Consider the following 18,426-nt stretch of genomic DNA (forward strand, 5'->3'; position numbering starts at 1 on the left):
ACAGTATAAAATATAAAAATTTAACACTTACCGATCTACGGTTAAATAATCATCTCATGAAATAAGGAGTCAACCGCATAAAGTTACATCCAGGAAAGTATGGGCCAAGTGTATGTATAACGCTAAAATATGGAACAATGGCGATGGTTACAATTTGTACCTAAAACAAGAATGTTATTAGGTCGTATACAAGATTGTTAGCAATAACAGGCAAAAATCTAAATGTGATAACAAACCACAAGCCAGTAACGGTAATTCTCATATGGTAAGATCAAATGTGACCTTTTAAAAATACAGTTTCTGTCACCAGCATAAAAAATCATCTGGAGAAGGAAAAAACACTTAAAATATCCAAACCATTACTTTATGCAACAGAAGAAAGCAAACTGTCTGCGTGTCGAAAGAGCTAAGACATAGACAGACTCACCATAAGGAGACGACGCACGTTTAACAAAAAAATATGGCCTGTTTACATGTGTCATACATGCACAACCTTACGTGCCAGCACTTCTCTCACTAGAGGAAAACAAAGGCTTACGGTGTCGTAGTATCGGGAAGCTCGACAGCTGGCGACGCTACGATTTCTAACTACGGAAGACTCATTTGAAAGTGCGCATCATATCATCGAAAAATGCCTGACTTTCCAACAACAACTGTTCGTTTAAGAGCCTCAGAGATTTAAAGCGAATATGTTTCGAAATTTCGAATTCTTCAAGCAAATTTAATTATTGCCCTTTATTTTCTACGTGTGGGATTATAATATTTTCCAAAATAGGGGACTGATGGCCTGAGGCTTTCAGATGTTCTACGAAGGGGGATTGTTTTTTGAGTTACCGTTTTTGGTTAGCAAGTGCTCGCTGAATCTAACAGTAAATGACGTCCCCGTCTGTACGATATTTTCGACCGAACATTCTGGACACCTAGTTTTATATACCCCGATTTCAAAAATAAATGATTAGTGGGTTGCTCATTGTGGGGGTATTCGCTAAACTATAAGAAGCACTTCAGCCTGAATTCGAAAAACCTGAGCGCGGATGAGAACGCCATCTTGATCATTCCACATCTGCACGTGCACCGGAGAGCAAACTCTCATAAGCAGAGCAAGCGTCACACGCCTGGCCAATAGTAACCGTTGTTGTCAAAGGTGGATTCCTGGGCCACGCAACCTTTGTCCCAATTAAGCCACGCTTCCTTCCATAGGCATATCCCTAACTGCCAATTCGTACCGCAGCTGCGAGTTATTTAAATATGGAATCTCCAGCGCTCGCCTCCACTTCCAGTCTGAAAAATTGCATGCATAACAGTATCCACAGTGAGCTATTTATTCCAAGACCGTACTACAAGTAAGCAAATATGAGCTCACTTGAGCCAGATCCAGGTGACAAGGAATCAGGGTGATAGGAGGCTGGGGGGTGAATTGCCCCTTCGTTCGTACCCCATTTGGTTTGTTTTAAGAGGAAGAGCATTTAGCCGTGCGCGAATATACTCTTTGTCTCATATATCGATAGTGATCATCTCTGGTTCAGACCGGAGGGTATGATGGAGGGTAGTGGACGCTCGCTTGGTCAAGGGCAAGGAGAGGAAAGAAGGTTGGATGGAGTTCCTTGAGAAGACTTGAGCTCTGGTGCGCTCTTAGTGATGCACCTGTTATGTGAGACGCATCCTGGCGAGGGAGTTCGCTGGCCTGGGGCATAGCGGACACAGACTTCTACTGCTCGCCTTGGGAACAGCCATGGCTTTTGTGATATGGCAGTGCGATGGAGACCTCGCCTGGATCGTGAACATCCTGTGGATCCGGCTTGATTTGTCGGCTTGTTGCCGTAAGTTCTCTGTTTAACGGTGGAAATAAAAAGGAAGAGCGTCCAGCATCGAGCTGAGTGTAGTTATCGGGGCTGTGATAAAATTTGTTCTGAAACTTGTGAAGTAATTAAAGTGTGCTGAGAGCGGGGAAGTTCGTCTTTAAACAATTACCTAATTGCGTAAGATGCGATTCGGAGCCGTTGGTACATTTCAATGACTATTTTGAGACGGTTCCTCAATAAGCACGATAGCTAGTTGATTTTTGTTCCTTTGTGGAAATCTGAACGGGTTCCTTTTAAAATGTACTCATTTGTTCTGAGCCTGTGCTCGTATTTCCTTCATGTGTTCCAGGTAGCTTAATAACGGTGCTTGTAAATTCTAGAGCTTGTACTGATGGCTGACGAGCGTTATGTGTGTCATGGCTTAGTGGTTCCTTGTTACCGCTACGTGTAATCATTCCGTCACCTGATGCCAGTAACTACGTCCACTGGTTCTGGGCGTGACGCCTAAGTCTGCTGTTACTGTAGTTCTTCAGACAAGGTGCAACCTTACTGATACGTAAATTTAATTCTTTAAGTGACTCAGAAAGTAATTCATTTAATGAAATGCTATGTTAGGTTTTAACTGGTTAAAGCTCTTGTTGTGTCTTGCAATTTTACTTGTATCACTAGTAAATTTTATCATTGTAAGAACTCTTTTGCTTGTAGCAGCAGTAATTTTCTGGAATTTAAAGTTAATTGAGCGTTTCAATGTGTAAAAGAGAAAGCGTCCATTTTGGATGTAATCAATTAAAGGTATACTTAAGATTCCCTTTACCCTCTGGTAAATTTTATCTGTAACAAATCTGTTTGAAAGCATTACGTATTTACTAGCAAATCCAGGCTATCACCACTTCCCCAACTAGCTCCTGGCCCTCGCGCCATTTTATAATCTGTCTGCACGTTGCATAAAATATAAGCACACACATATTTCTTGTTAAATCCTGCCTAGTCGTCGAATATGGGGTGACTAGGAAACATGCTTTCTCGCATCGCTGGACAACATTCAAACAAATCTTATTAAGGAGTTTTATTACAAAATGAACAAATACAATATTTAACTTTGTGTTACACAAATGTGTTGCAATCAAAGGGCGACAGACAAAATAAGAAATCTGTCTAGTATAACAATTCCCAAGTGTGTGTTGCATAGAAGTGAATAGAGTAGTCGCTGCTGTACAACTGTCCAATCTTGAAGCTGCTCTTCAACTGAGCTGCGACCAGTCGGCCGCGGCGCATATGTTCTCTTCGCATAGAGGACGTTGCTGTCACGTTGTCGTCCTGGAGAGGGGTCGGTCAGCGTGCAACTGGCTGACGACTTGTCACGGCCTCTCTGCTCTATCGTTCCCGACTAGCGCCCCGGCACTTGAATTTACGCCGTAACACTTCTGTACTGAATAAACCACAAATTTGTGTAAGAAAGCCCACCAGATAGAAAGAAAGTCGGTGACAGCTGCTCTAAATCAGTTCTGCAAATCCATTAAGGTACTCTCGTCTGTATCGCCTTGCTAGATGTGTTTGTTGCGTACGTTCAGCGATATCTGCATTCTGATGTCATTCCTAGAATGAAGAAATTGTGGCCAAAAGGAACGACTGAAATGAAACGATGGGCACTGTACTGCTCTGAAAAAAATTTAGCCTCCCAGTGAGAGTTTTCACACCATGTTCGATAAATTCAAAATTGCTCATTGATATGAAAATAGAAAAATGTATGAAAACTTTACAGTCACTAAAAGTGTAAATTATATTCCACTGGGGCATTTTAGTATAAGCCTTGATTAATTTGGTACTGAACAGTCGAATTTAACAGCTCATGTTCAGTTTTGTGTTGCTAGAAGAAATACAGTTCCTTTTTTTAGGTTCTTGTAAGCCAAGACACATTTCATGTTCTCAACCGTCTTCATCAACATTATGTTTTTTCGACTGCGATTTGAATACTGTAGTTGTCTCATGTTATAATATAAATGAATTTGTATTTTTAGAGAATTTGTTGTGTGTTTGTGAGAATGTTTACAAGATACGGCCGACCACTCGATCAAATAGTATCTGTTTCATGGGTCTGAACACGATAGATCTCTTCCGTCCTCATGTAACATTCAAACAGTGGTTCCTCGAACTGCATGAAAATGCGACGTTTATTTTTAAGTAGACTTTAGCTAACTGCAGTCCATATTGTTGTTTCGGTGATTATGGTATCTTTTTCCTGAGATGTTATGTATATATGGCGACTGAAAGTGTAGTATCGTCCAAAGATCGTGTTGCCGTAACATAGTCGGCACCTCGCCTTGATACCTCACAAGTTAGAGACGTCTCACTGCACTCTGCAACGACGAATGGAAGGCGCAGGAGCACACCCTCTCTCTCAGCACACAGAGGCTGATGTACTGTATAACCGAGCAGACGAAGACTCAGCCCAGCTCGTGACATCTGATCAACCAGACAACATCGTCTAGTTAGGACACAAGTGTTACTCACGTATTAGATTGAATTGTCATCGTGACCTTTGTTAACGTTGTACTTCAAGAAGAGTTTAGCAAATGTGAACATCAAGTGATACTTCAATATTCAAAGATAGTTGTAAATATTCGTCACATTCCTGTGGCAGTGGATTGTATAATGTTAAATAATCTTTTTAGCATTCTTCTCACAAAGTGAACTAATATCTCATACCTCGTAGTTCCATTCCACCATCTCGCAGACCAATAAAAGAACCCACAATAATATCGGAGGACTACAGTTTCGTAGATCATGACAGAAAATGAAACATCAGGAAGAATAGCAAAAAAGAAGTTTCACTATTCGTACTTAGACATAAAAAGGAAATAATACTTAATTAAGTTTGTAGGTGGTTTGGGAGTATACTGGGCATGAAATTTCATACACAATTTGCAACCCTACACAACAACAAGGGCTTTAACTGGACGTGGAAAGCAGATATGGGTACGTCATTTCCGTGAAATATCTCATCAGCCGTTGTGGCTTGTGAATGATGCCGTGCCATTCTCCCTGTAATCCACGACCTCATTTTTCTAGTGGGTGAGAGATCATCTGCAATACGAGCTGGCGAGGGCAACAGTCAAACAGTCTCTGTATCAGGGTACGTCGGCACAACAGGGACAGCGCGCTGTCTTGCTTTATCTTATTGGAAAACGGTGTCACGAAAATCTCGAAGACAGGGCACAGCCAACGCCGATAACAGGGAGGAAATGTAACGTCTGCTGTCCACATAGCATCTAGGGGAAGCAGAGGTGATCTTGTTATGCGCCTACTCACAACCGGTACAGTCACACCACGTGCTGAGCCGGAATGACTTTCATTAATGCAGATAGATAATGTTCGATCTCCTCGGAAGCTTTACGCACGGAGGCATTCATCGTGATGGAGTATGCTTCTACTAAGGTCGCTGTAGTGGCCGCCGTATCGCCAGTCGGTGGTGCTGAAAATATCGTCGCACTGTTTGTATAGATACTTCTGCTGCATACGGGCGTACTTCCTGACTTCAGGTACGTGACGAGGCTGTACGATACTGCACACTGGAGCGAAGTTCTTTGACGTTGAGAATTTTCCTCCTAGTATCAATTCCATATTCACATGACAGTAGTAGAATCACGAACAGAAATATCACGGAACGATAAAGCAGCAATCTTGGTGGGGTATGATCTTCCCGCTGCCAAATTCCGACTCGTGCTTGTAGACATTCTTCTTCTTATACGAGTCAAACACAACTAGTATGTTTACCGAAAGAGCAGTGTGGGGCGAAACCTTTCCTTATACAAAGAACGTAGATGGCGTGCATTGTGCGTACTCTGTGCGGTGCGTTGAGATGCTAGTCATCCACGTACGAGGGGGGTGGGGCTCAATAAGTAATGCAACACATTTCTTTCTAGCCCAGTTACGGTTGAAAACATGTGGAATTTTTTGTGGGACATTGTGGAACATTCCTGGTTTAGCCCCTATAGTTCCATGAAATTCCGTTAGGTAGCGGTGCTACACGTAGCCCTTACAGTGGCGTCAACACTCCTGGAAATTGAAATAAGAACACCGTGAATTCATTGTCCCAGGAAGGGGAAACTTTATTGACACATTCCTGGGGTCAGATACATCACATGAACACACTGACAGAACCACAGGCACATACACAGGCAACAGAGCATGCACAATGTCGGCACTAGTACAGTGCATATCCACCTTTCGCAGCAATGCAGGCTGCTATTCTCCCATGGAGACGATCGTAGAGATGCTGGATGTAGTCCTGTGGAACGGCTTGCCATGCCATTTCCACCTGGCGCCTTAGTTGGACCAGCGTTCGTGCTGGACGTGCAGACCGCGTGAGACGACGCTTCATCCAGTCCCAAACATGCTCAATGGGGGACAGATCCGGAGATCTTGCTGGCCAGGGTAGTTGACTTACACCTTCTAGAGCACGTTGGGTGTCACGGGATACATGCGGACGTGCATTGTCCTGTTGGAACAGCAAGTTCCCTTGACGGTCTAGGAATGGTAGAACGATGGGTTCGATGACGGTTTGGATGTACCGTGCACTATTCAGTGTCCCCTCGACGATCACCAGTGGTGTACGGCCAGTGTAGGAGATCGCTCCCCACACCATGATGCCGGGTGTTGGCCCTGTGTGCCTCGGTCATATGCAGTCCTGATTGTGGCGCTCACCTGCACGGCGCCAAACACGCATACGACCATCATTGGCACCAAGGCAGAAGCAACTCTCATCGCTGAAGACGACACGTCTCCATTCGTCCCTCCATTCACGCCTGTCGCGACACCACTGGAGGCGGGCTGCACGATGTTGGTGCGTGAGCGGAACAAGGCCTAACGGTGTGCGGGACCGTAGCCCAGCTTCATGGAGATGGTTGGCAATGGTCCTCGCCGATACCCCAGGAGCAACAGTGTCCCTAATTTGCTGGGAAGTAGCGGTGCGGTCCCCTACGGCACTGCGTAGGATCCTACTGTCTTGGCGTGCACCCGTGCGTCGCTGCGGTCCGGTCCCAGGTCGACGGGCACGTGCACCTTCCGCCGACCACTGGCGACAACATCGATGTACTGTGGAGACCTCACGCCCCACGTGTTGAGCAACTCGGCGGTACGTCCACCCGGCCTCCCGCATGCCCACTATACGCCCTCGCTCAAAGTCCGTCAACTGCACATACGGTTCACGTCCACGCTGTCGCGGCATGCTACCAGTGTTAAAGACTGCGATGGAGCTCCGTATGCCACGGCAAACTGGCTGACACTGACGGCGGCGGTGCACAAATGCTGCGCAGTTAGCGCCATTCGACGGCCAACACCGCGGTTCCTGTTGTGTCCGCTGTGCCGTGCGTGTGATCATTGCTTGTACAGCCCTCTCGCAGTGTCCGGAGCAAGTATGGTGGGTCTGACACACCGGTGTCAATGTGTTCTTTTTTCCATTTCCAGGAGTGTATAACGGAGGTGTGTTCTAAGCAGAGAGCTGTCACTGAGTTTCTGTTGGCCGAAAACCAAAGCATCGAAGATATTCATAGGCTCTTGCACAATGTCTACGGGAACCTGGCAGTAAAAAAAAAGCACGGTGAGTCGTTGGGCGAGGCGTCTGTCGTCATCGCTACAAAGTCACCCAGAGCAGTGCGATTTCCTCCGTGCCGGCCGGCCACACACGCCTGGCTCGAGAAATGTCGAAACGTGCGGACACTCTCACACTTAGCTGCACAACTGGACGTTTCTCTGTTGGCAGTGCTGACACATTCGTCCATGAATTGTAGTAGTCAAAGATGTGTGCCCGCTGCGGTCCTTGCCACTTAACAGAAGACCATGAAGAGTGACGAAGGACCAGCTGTGAGGAATTGCTTGCGCATTACGAGGCTGATCAAGACGATTTTTGTCAGACGTTGTCACAGGCGATGAAACATGGGTTCATTACTTCGAATCGGAAACAAAACGGCAATCCATGGTGAAACCTGGAAGTCAAGGAAGGCAGGATTCGGTTACGATTGTGGACGGGGCCGGAATCAGTTACTGTTGGTTCCCTTTCCAATTACACACGTTTATTTTAAAATGGTGATTCCAGACTCAGCAATAATTAAAGATATCACACGTTATTAATGAAGTATTAAACAACTGTGTAATTAATAGTGCTTTCAGTGCGTTACAATTTACCAAATGAGCATAGAATACAGATATAGCAAATAAAAAGCCAATGTGATCCCAATTAGAATTTTAAGGCAAGTCACAGTGACGGCTGAAGGTCTTTAGAGTCAAGAACGACAATTATAAAAAAAAATTAACAAACATACTGTAAGACAGCAACACAATAGCAAGGTTAATTTGAAAAGACAGGCAACTGATGACCAAAAGGGTGAGACAAAATGATGGTAAACTTGGTAGCGCAACCATTTAAACCTGCTGTAACGCCAGGAATGGCAATTATATAAAAAATTTAAAAAATATAGAGTAAAACAGGAAATACAACAGAAAAGGTTAATTTAAAAGTACAAGCAACTGATCAACAAACAGGCGAGAGAAAATGGTGGTAAACTTGGTAGCACAATCATTTAAACCTGCTGTGACGCCAAGAATAGTAATTACATAAAAAAGGAACATACAATAAAACAGCAAATATAATGATAAAACACAAGGGCCAGTCACTGACGGTGCACCAGGAATCGACCTCTGTTATCACCTGAGTTATCGCCAGGAATCGACCTCTGAGTAGGTCTGGCAAAAAAACACTTTCACGAGCAATGATATAGGCAGCCAAGAGTTGCTATTCACTTCACAAGATGGTAACTGAGACTAGTGGCAGTCTAACGAATGACTAATGGTAACTTTGCTGAGGCTACCTGACGCCCAATAAACCAAATGCAAAGGTGTAAAAATACGCCAAAGCCGGAACCGGCAGTCTGGACTCTGCCCGCAGAATACTGTGCTCAGAGGCACCGGAACGAGAAAGGAATCACTACCACCAGAATAGAACGGCTAACCTACCTAGAATGAAGTAAGCTGCCAAAACCACACGCCTCACCGGACAGCAGCGGCAAGGCGAGGAAACGTACACTGCCGTTACATACACTAACCCCCACGGCAGGTAACTGGGGTATTAGCGGCCACGAGGCAGGAAAAATACCGCTGGTTGAACTTAACAAATAGTAACAATCTGAACGCAATAAATAGTAGTTAGAAGTCGAGGAAAGCTAATCAGATCCCCCTTCCGCAAGCACTCTACTCGCTGCCTTTCTCCCTACGAGCAGCAACACGAACCCAAGTCACTGGAGAATCGCAAGATCTCACAATGGTGGAGGCTTCTCTACTTGAATCCATATGCACTCAAATTAAAACTTGCAGGATCCGGTTTACGACGACCACAGGCCTTCGATCCGGCAGTCCATGCACTGCGCGGACCTGGCTCCTCCTGAGTCTACAATCGAACTGCATCACTCAAACGACACGGAAAAACAACGACGTCACCCCAAAGATAGGGCAAAAGTTACTACGTATCGATAACCACCGCTGCTACCATAGCGGACAGGCAACGCTTGAGAAACGAGTGACGCCCTTCAAGACGAGAAGAAGACAAACAACCACAACCATTCCAACTAAAGGATACGGTCTGGCCTCCAACAGAGAGCGAAAACCTACAAACAGTACCAACGTGAGCCGCAGCACGGCTCAAATGGAGTGTCGCCAAACCACTCTCCTCCGAAGAAAAATTTCGAAGTCGCACTCTCAGACGCTAAAGTAATAGCGAAGGTCTTCTGTTTGATGTCGTTCCTCGTGGTGCAACGATCGACTCGGAAGTGTATTCTGCTAACGTCTTGAAATTGAAGAAACGACTTCAGCGTGGTCGTCTCCACAGAGATAGGAACGAGCTTCTCCAGATATGAACGAGCTTCTCCTTCTCCATGACAACGCAAGGCTTCACACAAGTCTGCGCACTCGAGAGGAACTCACAAGGATGTTACTGATGCAGCAAGACGTTGGCTCCGACGTCGACCAGTAGTTCAATTGTTCAAATGACTCGGAGCACTATGGGACTTAACATCTGAGGTCATCAGTCGCCTAGAACTTAGAACTACTTAAACCTAACTAACCTAAGGACATCACACACATCCATGCCCGAGGCAGGATTCCAGACTGAAGCGACTAGAACCGCTCGGCCACAGCGGCCGGCCGACCAGTAATGTGATGCCATTTGGCATACAGGTCCTCCCAGTAAAGTGGCGTAAGACCGTCGCACTGAACGGAGATTCTGTTGTAAAAGTAAGGTTTTTTAACCGAAAGAGTGTAGAATAACATGGCGTGTTGGTATCCTGCATCAAACCAACCTACTCTCTACTGCACGCAGAATATTGTGGCATTTGTTGTATACCGCCTTCCAAGAGCTGCATTTTTAATGGGCAGCAGCATATATTTAGTAGAGAGTGGTGTGCAAATACGACACTATTACCGAAAACGGCTGAAGGTGAGCGGATCGGATGCTCGGAAGGCGGCATCCAGCAGAGGGGAGGGGAGCCTCGCCAGCCCCAGGTCTGACTGTGGCGGCAACCGCCCTGAGTTATCGCCGCTATAATTTTTCATTCTGGACGAGCGTGAGGCGCCGGGCAGGCTCTGTTTCTTGACTAATAGCTCCTGAGGCGCAGGAGATGGCCGTAATTATAATTAAGTACGCGTCATAAAAACTTTATTTAGCACTAACTGCCACAAGATGATACCGATATTCAAACTTCGGTACGAGGTCTACCAGCAGAGGAGCGGAGAACATCGTGCATAAATATCAGCAGATCTCGTGGCAATAATGTTCATAAATAACTGCGTCTTGTAAAATCTGACTGGCTGAGTTGATACGTTCAGCCACGGGAAATTTTACTTTTTACTAGCTCAGAGCCCGCTGCTTCGCTCGCGTAGACAGTGTGGCCCGCACAGATTTCGTATGTTTTCGTTTATTCGAATTTGTACGTTGTTATGCCAATTGCTAGTGTGTCTATCCATGCACTGTGCAAACTAAGTTGCAGACAGGTTATCAAAATTTAATAAAGCAATTTTCGTATAAGACTTACACTCTTTTTAAAAAGTTTAATTGAATTTGTATATTCTTACGCAGGTTGTTCATGTACAAATCAATATTGTACATCGCCATCTCAAACGGATATTCCCGTCCATGGAAACGCATTTAAACGTGATATCCGTGTTGTCACCAGAAGTTATTAGTTTTCGTACTAATTACAACAAAAATAATTTTATAGATACATATTATGCCCACCGAAAGATTAATGTATTAAAGATTAGTTTTGTTTTTGTGCGCAATTGCAATAAAGCCGATTTATAGTGGTGATTGTTACATAGCTTTCTTTGATTTGTTTCATAAATTTATACATCTTCTACATTTTTCACGCTAGTTAACATCCGGCCCTGGTAGTTGAGTGGTCAGCGCGACGGAATGTCAAACCTAAGGGCCCGGGTTCGATTCCCGACTGCGTCGGAGATTTTCTCCGCTCAGGGACTGGGTGCCGTGTTGTCCTTATGATTTCATCCCCATCTACACCAAGTCGCCGAAGTGACGTCAACTCGAAAGACTTCCACCAGGCGAACGGCCTACCAGACTGGAGACTCTAGCCACACGGCATTTACATTTACGCTAGTTAGCACCATAGAAGCATGGCCTTTTCGAATGTACCTCTGACCAAAGAGCGATTCTGATAGCTGGAGTCGGTGGTTTCTGTTAATCCTGTGCTTTGAGTTCCTGTGGAGATATTTCCGTAGAAACTTCCCTCCCTTAAAACATATTTCTTTACTTCTGACCGAAAAATCAAATGCCAATGTTCATAGATTTATTTTTAAACGGAGAAGCCAGATACAAAGTTTCACATATTTAGTTCTAAAAACGCTTTCATAATGACGTATTTTCATAAAACTTTTCATCTCCTATATTACCCCTTACAGGGTGAATTGCCAAAAACACCCAAATAAGTATTTTTTTGTTTCTAATTTAGAAGTCAAAAACCATTTCAACAGATATAGCTTTAAAATTCCTTTAGTAGTTATTTTATAATGATTTATTTTCAAAAAAACTTTCACCCACTACTTCACAGTCTTTAGGGGCTGAATTTCCAAAACTGTTTAAAAATTTTTTTTTAATTTATGCCCGAGAAACCAAACACCAATTTTCGTAGTTTTTGGTTCAAAATTATTTTCACAGCGATGTATTTTCAAAAAATTTTAAGCCCCTTTTCATCCCCTTAGAAGTGGAATTTCGAAAAATCCCTTTATAAACGATGCTCACCCTCTTCAAATTTCAAGTTTCTACCCTTAGCGGTTGGGGCCGATCAATGATGAGTCAGTCAATCAGGACATTTCCATTTGTATAAACACACAGATTAAAATACTCTTCACTGAACTTACTGTCTTACATCAAGTCTTTGTAATTTGAGATTCATCAATAGCACATGTGAAATATCTTTAATACGAACCCCTACCAATAGAATCCGAGCTCCACACTTATCATTTGCCCATTTTCTGTCCAAGATTGCAAGCCAGTGGTTCTGTTTTGTCACTCAAGTGATATTGGCTTTACTAATAACAGACAAAAGCTTTGAGTAATATTTGCTTATAGTTGATCAGTACAAAAATAATAACACTAGTGCTACGTAAACCGAAATATGTTGTTGCTTAAGTGTTGCCACATTCGCAGTAGGCAAAATAATACTGTTCCATCTTGAAAAAAGACACATCCATAGCTGTCGAAGCGTTTGCTTACGACACCAGTCTACATCGCATAAACACCGTCACCACAACTCCTGCCGCTACTGTTTCATCAGGGACTGCTGCCTCTAATCTAGTGACTCGTGTCGTCATTCTCATGGCGTCATACTAGACCAACGTCAGAATTACTACATGCCTTATAAGTCAAATTTAGTTTAGTGTAATTTTAAGTTGTTTTGATGGCCCATTGTCTAGATAATTCAGTACGTTCAAGTAACATAGGGAGTCTCTCGCAAACTGCTGATCCTGTCCGTGTGCAAATAATGTTTGCAGTTAAGTTGCTGAACCGGACAGAAGGGTAAAGAAGTAAAAACATACTGGTACAACAGGTTTAGCAGCAGCAGAGGTTGAGGGTTGGAAGTTGTTGGCTGTGGTAGGTGCATACACGTTTTTTATCTGAATATTGAATTTATTAACAACACAATCAACAAGACCACGCCAAACAAGTCACAAAATCTGCTATTGAAATGTGCAGAGTAACGATGAGAACTTAACAAAAATCTTCTAAGTTATACACAAAGTGCGTTATCCTCCAAAGACCGCGATGCGATACTAAAGTCAAAAAGTCGAATCGTTACCACGGAAGTTAGCGATGTCTCGCTGCAATCAGCACTGACGAATGGGACACACTGGCACAGCCACACGCCCGGTCCCAGCTGCGTAGCGCCACCACACAGAGACTGATACACAGCTAAGCAGAGGAAAGCTCAGCCCAGTTCGTGACCTCCAATCAAGCAGTCAACACCGTTTAGTTGGGATTCATGTGTTACTCACGTCGCCGGCCGCGATGACCTAGCGGTTCTAGGCGCTCAGTCCGGAACCGCGCGACTGCTACGGTCGCAGGTTCGAATCCTGCCTCGGGCATGGCTGTGTGTGATATCCTTACGTTAGTTACGTTTAAGTAGTTCTAAGCTGTAGGGGACTGATGACAACAGATGTTAAGTCCCATAGTGCTCAGAGCCATTTGAACCATATTTAGTCACGTCTTAGGTGGAACTATATTTTTGAACACTGAGAACTTTGTTCTGCGAGAGAAGAGTTTAGTAAATGCGTGCATGAAGTGTGCTTAAATATTTCACACTTTCCTGTGGCTGTGGATTACAGAAAGCTTAATAAATATTCTTTATCATTCTTGTAATAAAGTGAATTAATGTTTCATATTTTGTGCGTGGGCTGTTAGGAAAGTAAGGCCCGATCAGGCGCGAAATGGAAACCACTGTGAAAATCCGATGAAGCTTTGCGCAGATGTGTTGGGAAGTGTCTCTAGTACGCCCGTCGATCGCGTCACGTCGCTCTTTTTAGTTCTAAGCGCATGGTGAGCACGTATAGATGACTAGAAAACAATATCACCTGCCAAGTATGAGAGCCAGGTCAGAGATTTCGCCTGATGACATGCAGCCCACGTAACACAACTGTCGGGTGTTTCCTTCTTCATGACAATTTTCGGTCACTCTCTGCAGCGTCAATCGAAACGCTCCTGCAGCGTTTTCGATGGGAAATGTTGATCACCCGCAGCACAGCCCATAATTGTCTCCCCCTGACTGTCATCTCTTCTCACGAACCGCTGGCTATGAAGATAGCATTGCGGCATAGGCAACGAACTGTAGACCAGCGCAGGGAGTTGACATAAAGCACGGGCGTCTGCCTTCTGTGACGAGGTTTGAAAGTCAAAGCGACGATTACGTGCAGAAGTAGCTGGAAGCTGTAGCTGACTGTTGCAAATAAAACATTTTTTATTTTCACAGTGGTTTCCATTTGGCACCGATCGGACCTTACTCTCCAAATGGCCCCACTAGTTCCAGCAAACCATCTCCCAGAGCAATCAAAAAACGCACTGTTATGACCGGGTAATTGTCATTTTATCAGATCGTAACACAAAGACTATAGTAGAAGCCTTAATCAGAGAAAAGCCTATCGCTAGTATTCAACAACAGCAGGTAAAGGTTGGTAAATAAATGCAGAATATCAAGGACAATCTTTATGATTAAAGAGGTCAATGCCAATATTCACACGACAGCGATTGGTGGTAAGTTCCTGTGGGACCAAACTGCTGAGGTCATCGGTCCCTAGGCTTACACACTACTTAAACTAACTTAAGCTAAGGACAACGACAACATACACACTCATGCCCAAGGGAGGACTCGAACCTCAGACGGGGTGGGGGGGGGAAAGGAGGGGGGAGCCGCGCGGACCGTGGCAACGTGAACAGTGAACAACAGCGATCAAAGTACACAGTGAATAGAACAAGAACCGATGAGTGAAAGACCTAGTGATGCAAAAACAGTTCATAGGTGCCATGTATAATTTTCGTATCTGAATCGATTTTGAGCGAGGAGCGATGATGTAAAGCTGTATCGCAGAAGTTAGTTTCTTACCTTTGATGTGCACGAAGGCGCAGTAGCAGATAGTCGTTAGCTGTGTTGAAGTGAGGAAGCAGTTGTAATGTTATGTTTCAAACGCAAAGTCTCAATTTATCGATGGGTTTAATTAACTGATCTGAGAACAAGGAACTGTAATGAAATTTTATTTACGTGAAGACGAATATAAGGTAATTTTTTGGAAGTCACTCTTATTATTGCAGCGCCATTTTTCACCCACCTCTCACTTACAATTTTTAATTGATCATGGTTGTTTTCAAAAGTAGAAAAGGAATCAAGTATGTTACAAAAATAATTCGATTGCAACTAACATAGAACATATTTAACCTCACGAGTCTCTCTGTGTAGATATACTAATTTGCAGCTTTAGCATAGCGGCGAGCAACACAGAGCAGTATTGCAACAGGTTATCCAGATTTGCGTAGAATAGAGGTAAAGACTAAATATTCAGATTTTTTTTCAGTCGGGGCCAACTTATGAGATTAAGAGGGAGTTATATTTTTTCCGTGTTATGTATCACTTTTAGTTCTGCGATCTGGGATCAGTTTTGCAATACTAAACTCATGCTCGAAATTAAGGATAATTGCAGAATGTGGTGCCACACAACATGGCACTACACAAAACTGGCGCTAATAACAAAGGCACGTAGGGAACACACACGACACAGATCTGTAAGTCCAAGGTATTGGTGATAAGTTGAGAAAACCGTCCCGAAACACGTGTGCCACAAAACGCCACTGTTTCCTGCGCATGTACCCCCACATCAATATGGGATAAGATCACCATGCATACGTATACAGGCCGCACAACAGGTTGGCATACTCTGAATCAGGTGGTCGAGCAGCTGCTCGGGTATAGCCTCCCACTTTTACACCAGTGCCCGTCGGAGATCCTGAAGTGTCATGGCTGTTTGAAGACGTGCAGTGATACGTCGATCGAGAGCATCCCAGACGTGCCCGATGGGGTTCAGGTCTGGAGAACAGGCAGGCCACTCCATTCGCTTGATATCTTCTGTTTCAAGGTACTCCTCCACGATGGCAGCTCAGGTGGAGCCGCCCGTTATCATCCATCCGGAGGAAGGTGGATCCCACTGCATCCCTGAAAAGGCGTACATACTGGTGCAAAATGAAGTCACGATACACCTGACCTGTTACAGTCAGACATGCAGGGGTGTACGTGCACCAACCATAATCCCACCCCGCACCATCAAACCACGATCTCCAAACAGGTTCCTTTCAAGGACATTAAGGGGTTGGTATCTGGTTCCTGGTTCACTCCAGATGAAAACCCGGCGAGAATCACTGTTTATACTATACCTGGATTCGTCCGTGAACATAACCTGGGGCCACTGTTCCAATGACCATGTACTGTGTTCTTGACAGCCGGCTGCGGTGGACGAGCGGTTCTAGGCGCTTCAGTCCGGAACAGCGTGACTGCTACGGTCGTAGGTTCGAATCCTGCCTCGGGCTTGGATGTTTGTGATGTCCTTAGGTTAGTTAGGTTTAAGTAGTTCTAAGTTCTAGGGGACTGATGACGTATGACCTATGACCTATGTTAAGTTCCATAGTGCTCATAGCCATTTGAACCATTTGTGTTCTTGACACCAAGATTTACGGATTCTCCTGTGACCAGGGGTCAGTGGAATGCACCTTGCAGGTCTCCGGGCGAATAAACCATGTCTGTTCAGTCGTCTGTAGACTGTGTGTCTGGAAACAACTGTTCCAGTGGTTGCGGAAAGTTCCCGAGCAAGGCTACCTGCAGTACTCCGTGGCCGTCTGCGGGAACTGATGGTGAGATATCGGTCTTCTTGTGGTGTTTTCCATTGTGGACGTCCTGTATTGTAGCGCCTGGACACGTTTCCTGTCTGCTGGAATCGTTGCCATAATCTTGAGATCACACTTTGTGGCACAAGGAGGGCCCGTGCTACGACCTGCTGTGTTTGACCAGCCTCCAATCGGCCTAGTATTCTACCGCTCATAACGTTATCAATATGTGTTCTTTCAGCCATTTTCAACACACAGTCACCATTAGCAAGTTTTAAAACGTCTGCACACTTATTCACTGCACCGCACTCTGACATACACCAACACACGTCTGCGTCTGTAGACTGATGCCAGCGCCATCGAGCGACGACCGCAGGTCAAGTGCACAGCATGGTCATACCCCGAGGTGATTTAAACCCGCCAACCGCTCACCAGAGCGTTGTTTCACCATGTATCAACATTATCTTTAATTTATGAGCTTGAGTGTATCTCAGGTTGATATCAAAGTTCATTATTCAGGCAGATTACACTGTTCATAATTCTTGCAATCAGACTGGTTCAAATGGCTCTGAGCACTATGGGACTTAACTGCTGTGGTCATCAGTCCCTTAGAACTTAGAGCTACTTAAACCTAAATAACCTAAGCACATCACACACATCCATGCCCAGGCAGGACTCGAACCTGCGACCGTAGCGGTCGCGCGGTTCCGGACTGTAGCGACTAGAACCGCTTGGCTACTCGGTCCGGCGCAGTCAGATTGTTAACTTATACAGCAGGAAAGACTGCCCTTTACATTGCGACAGTTAATTACTGTTACAGTGCAGCTTTGTCTTCAAATTACGACAGTAGAAGTTACATTACGACAGTTCATTTATTATTACAGCTCAGACTTTACAATCAGAAAAACAATACTTCAGTCATATTTTTATTTATTTAGATAACTTCCACAGTACAATTAAATTACACTAGATGAAACCAATGCCTGTAATTCACATAACAGCAATTTAAATCCACAATAAAATGAACAAATTTTATGTGAAAATAGATCTATCTAACGGTACCAAAAGAGGACAAAAATAGTACTAGATCATATAATCCACATAAATAGCGCTCCATTTTCATGTGCTGAGAATCACTTAGAGACAAGACGAAACAGTTAGCTCAATAGAACAGCCATCTTGTCCAGCTAAACTAGTCGGAACCATTTACACAAGTCAGTTACAGGCATTATTAATACGAGGTCAGCTGGTAGAGAATCACACAGCTCGTGTAAGCTCCGCAGCAATAGTGCTTGTTGTATTGCCTGCCAGTTCACAGTGTGCCATACAGTGAGCACACTTAAAAACAAACTGGCGCTAGCCCTTGGGAAACCCCGTATGCCAAACTCCACACACAGCACACACTGCCATCATTGCCCTTCCTCTTTCCGAACAGACTCCCAGGACGCCAAGACAACACTGGCCAGCCTTCTGGAGCTCTCTCGTGTCGTCAGCGGCCGACTGCCATTCGGTTCCACATGCGCACTCAAGTCCAGGCAGCCCCACTGCTCCCCAACAAACCGATATCTAGCGACTGCGGCCGCTACCTCTCTGAAGCCGAGTGACGCTGGAGCAGCGCTGTTCCTGACGCCAGCGCTCTGCCGTAAAAGGAAAAGAACTGCTGACGCCTTGGGACACCTGCTGAAGGGAGCATAACATGCT

This window comes from Schistocerca cancellata, chromosome 1, assembly GCF_023864275.1.
Source record: "Schistocerca cancellata isolate TAMUIC-IGC-003103 chromosome 1, iqSchCanc2.1, whole genome shotgun sequence".
NCBI classification, from domain to species: domain Eukaryota; kingdom Metazoa; phylum Arthropoda; class Insecta; order Orthoptera; family Acrididae; genus Schistocerca; species Schistocerca cancellata.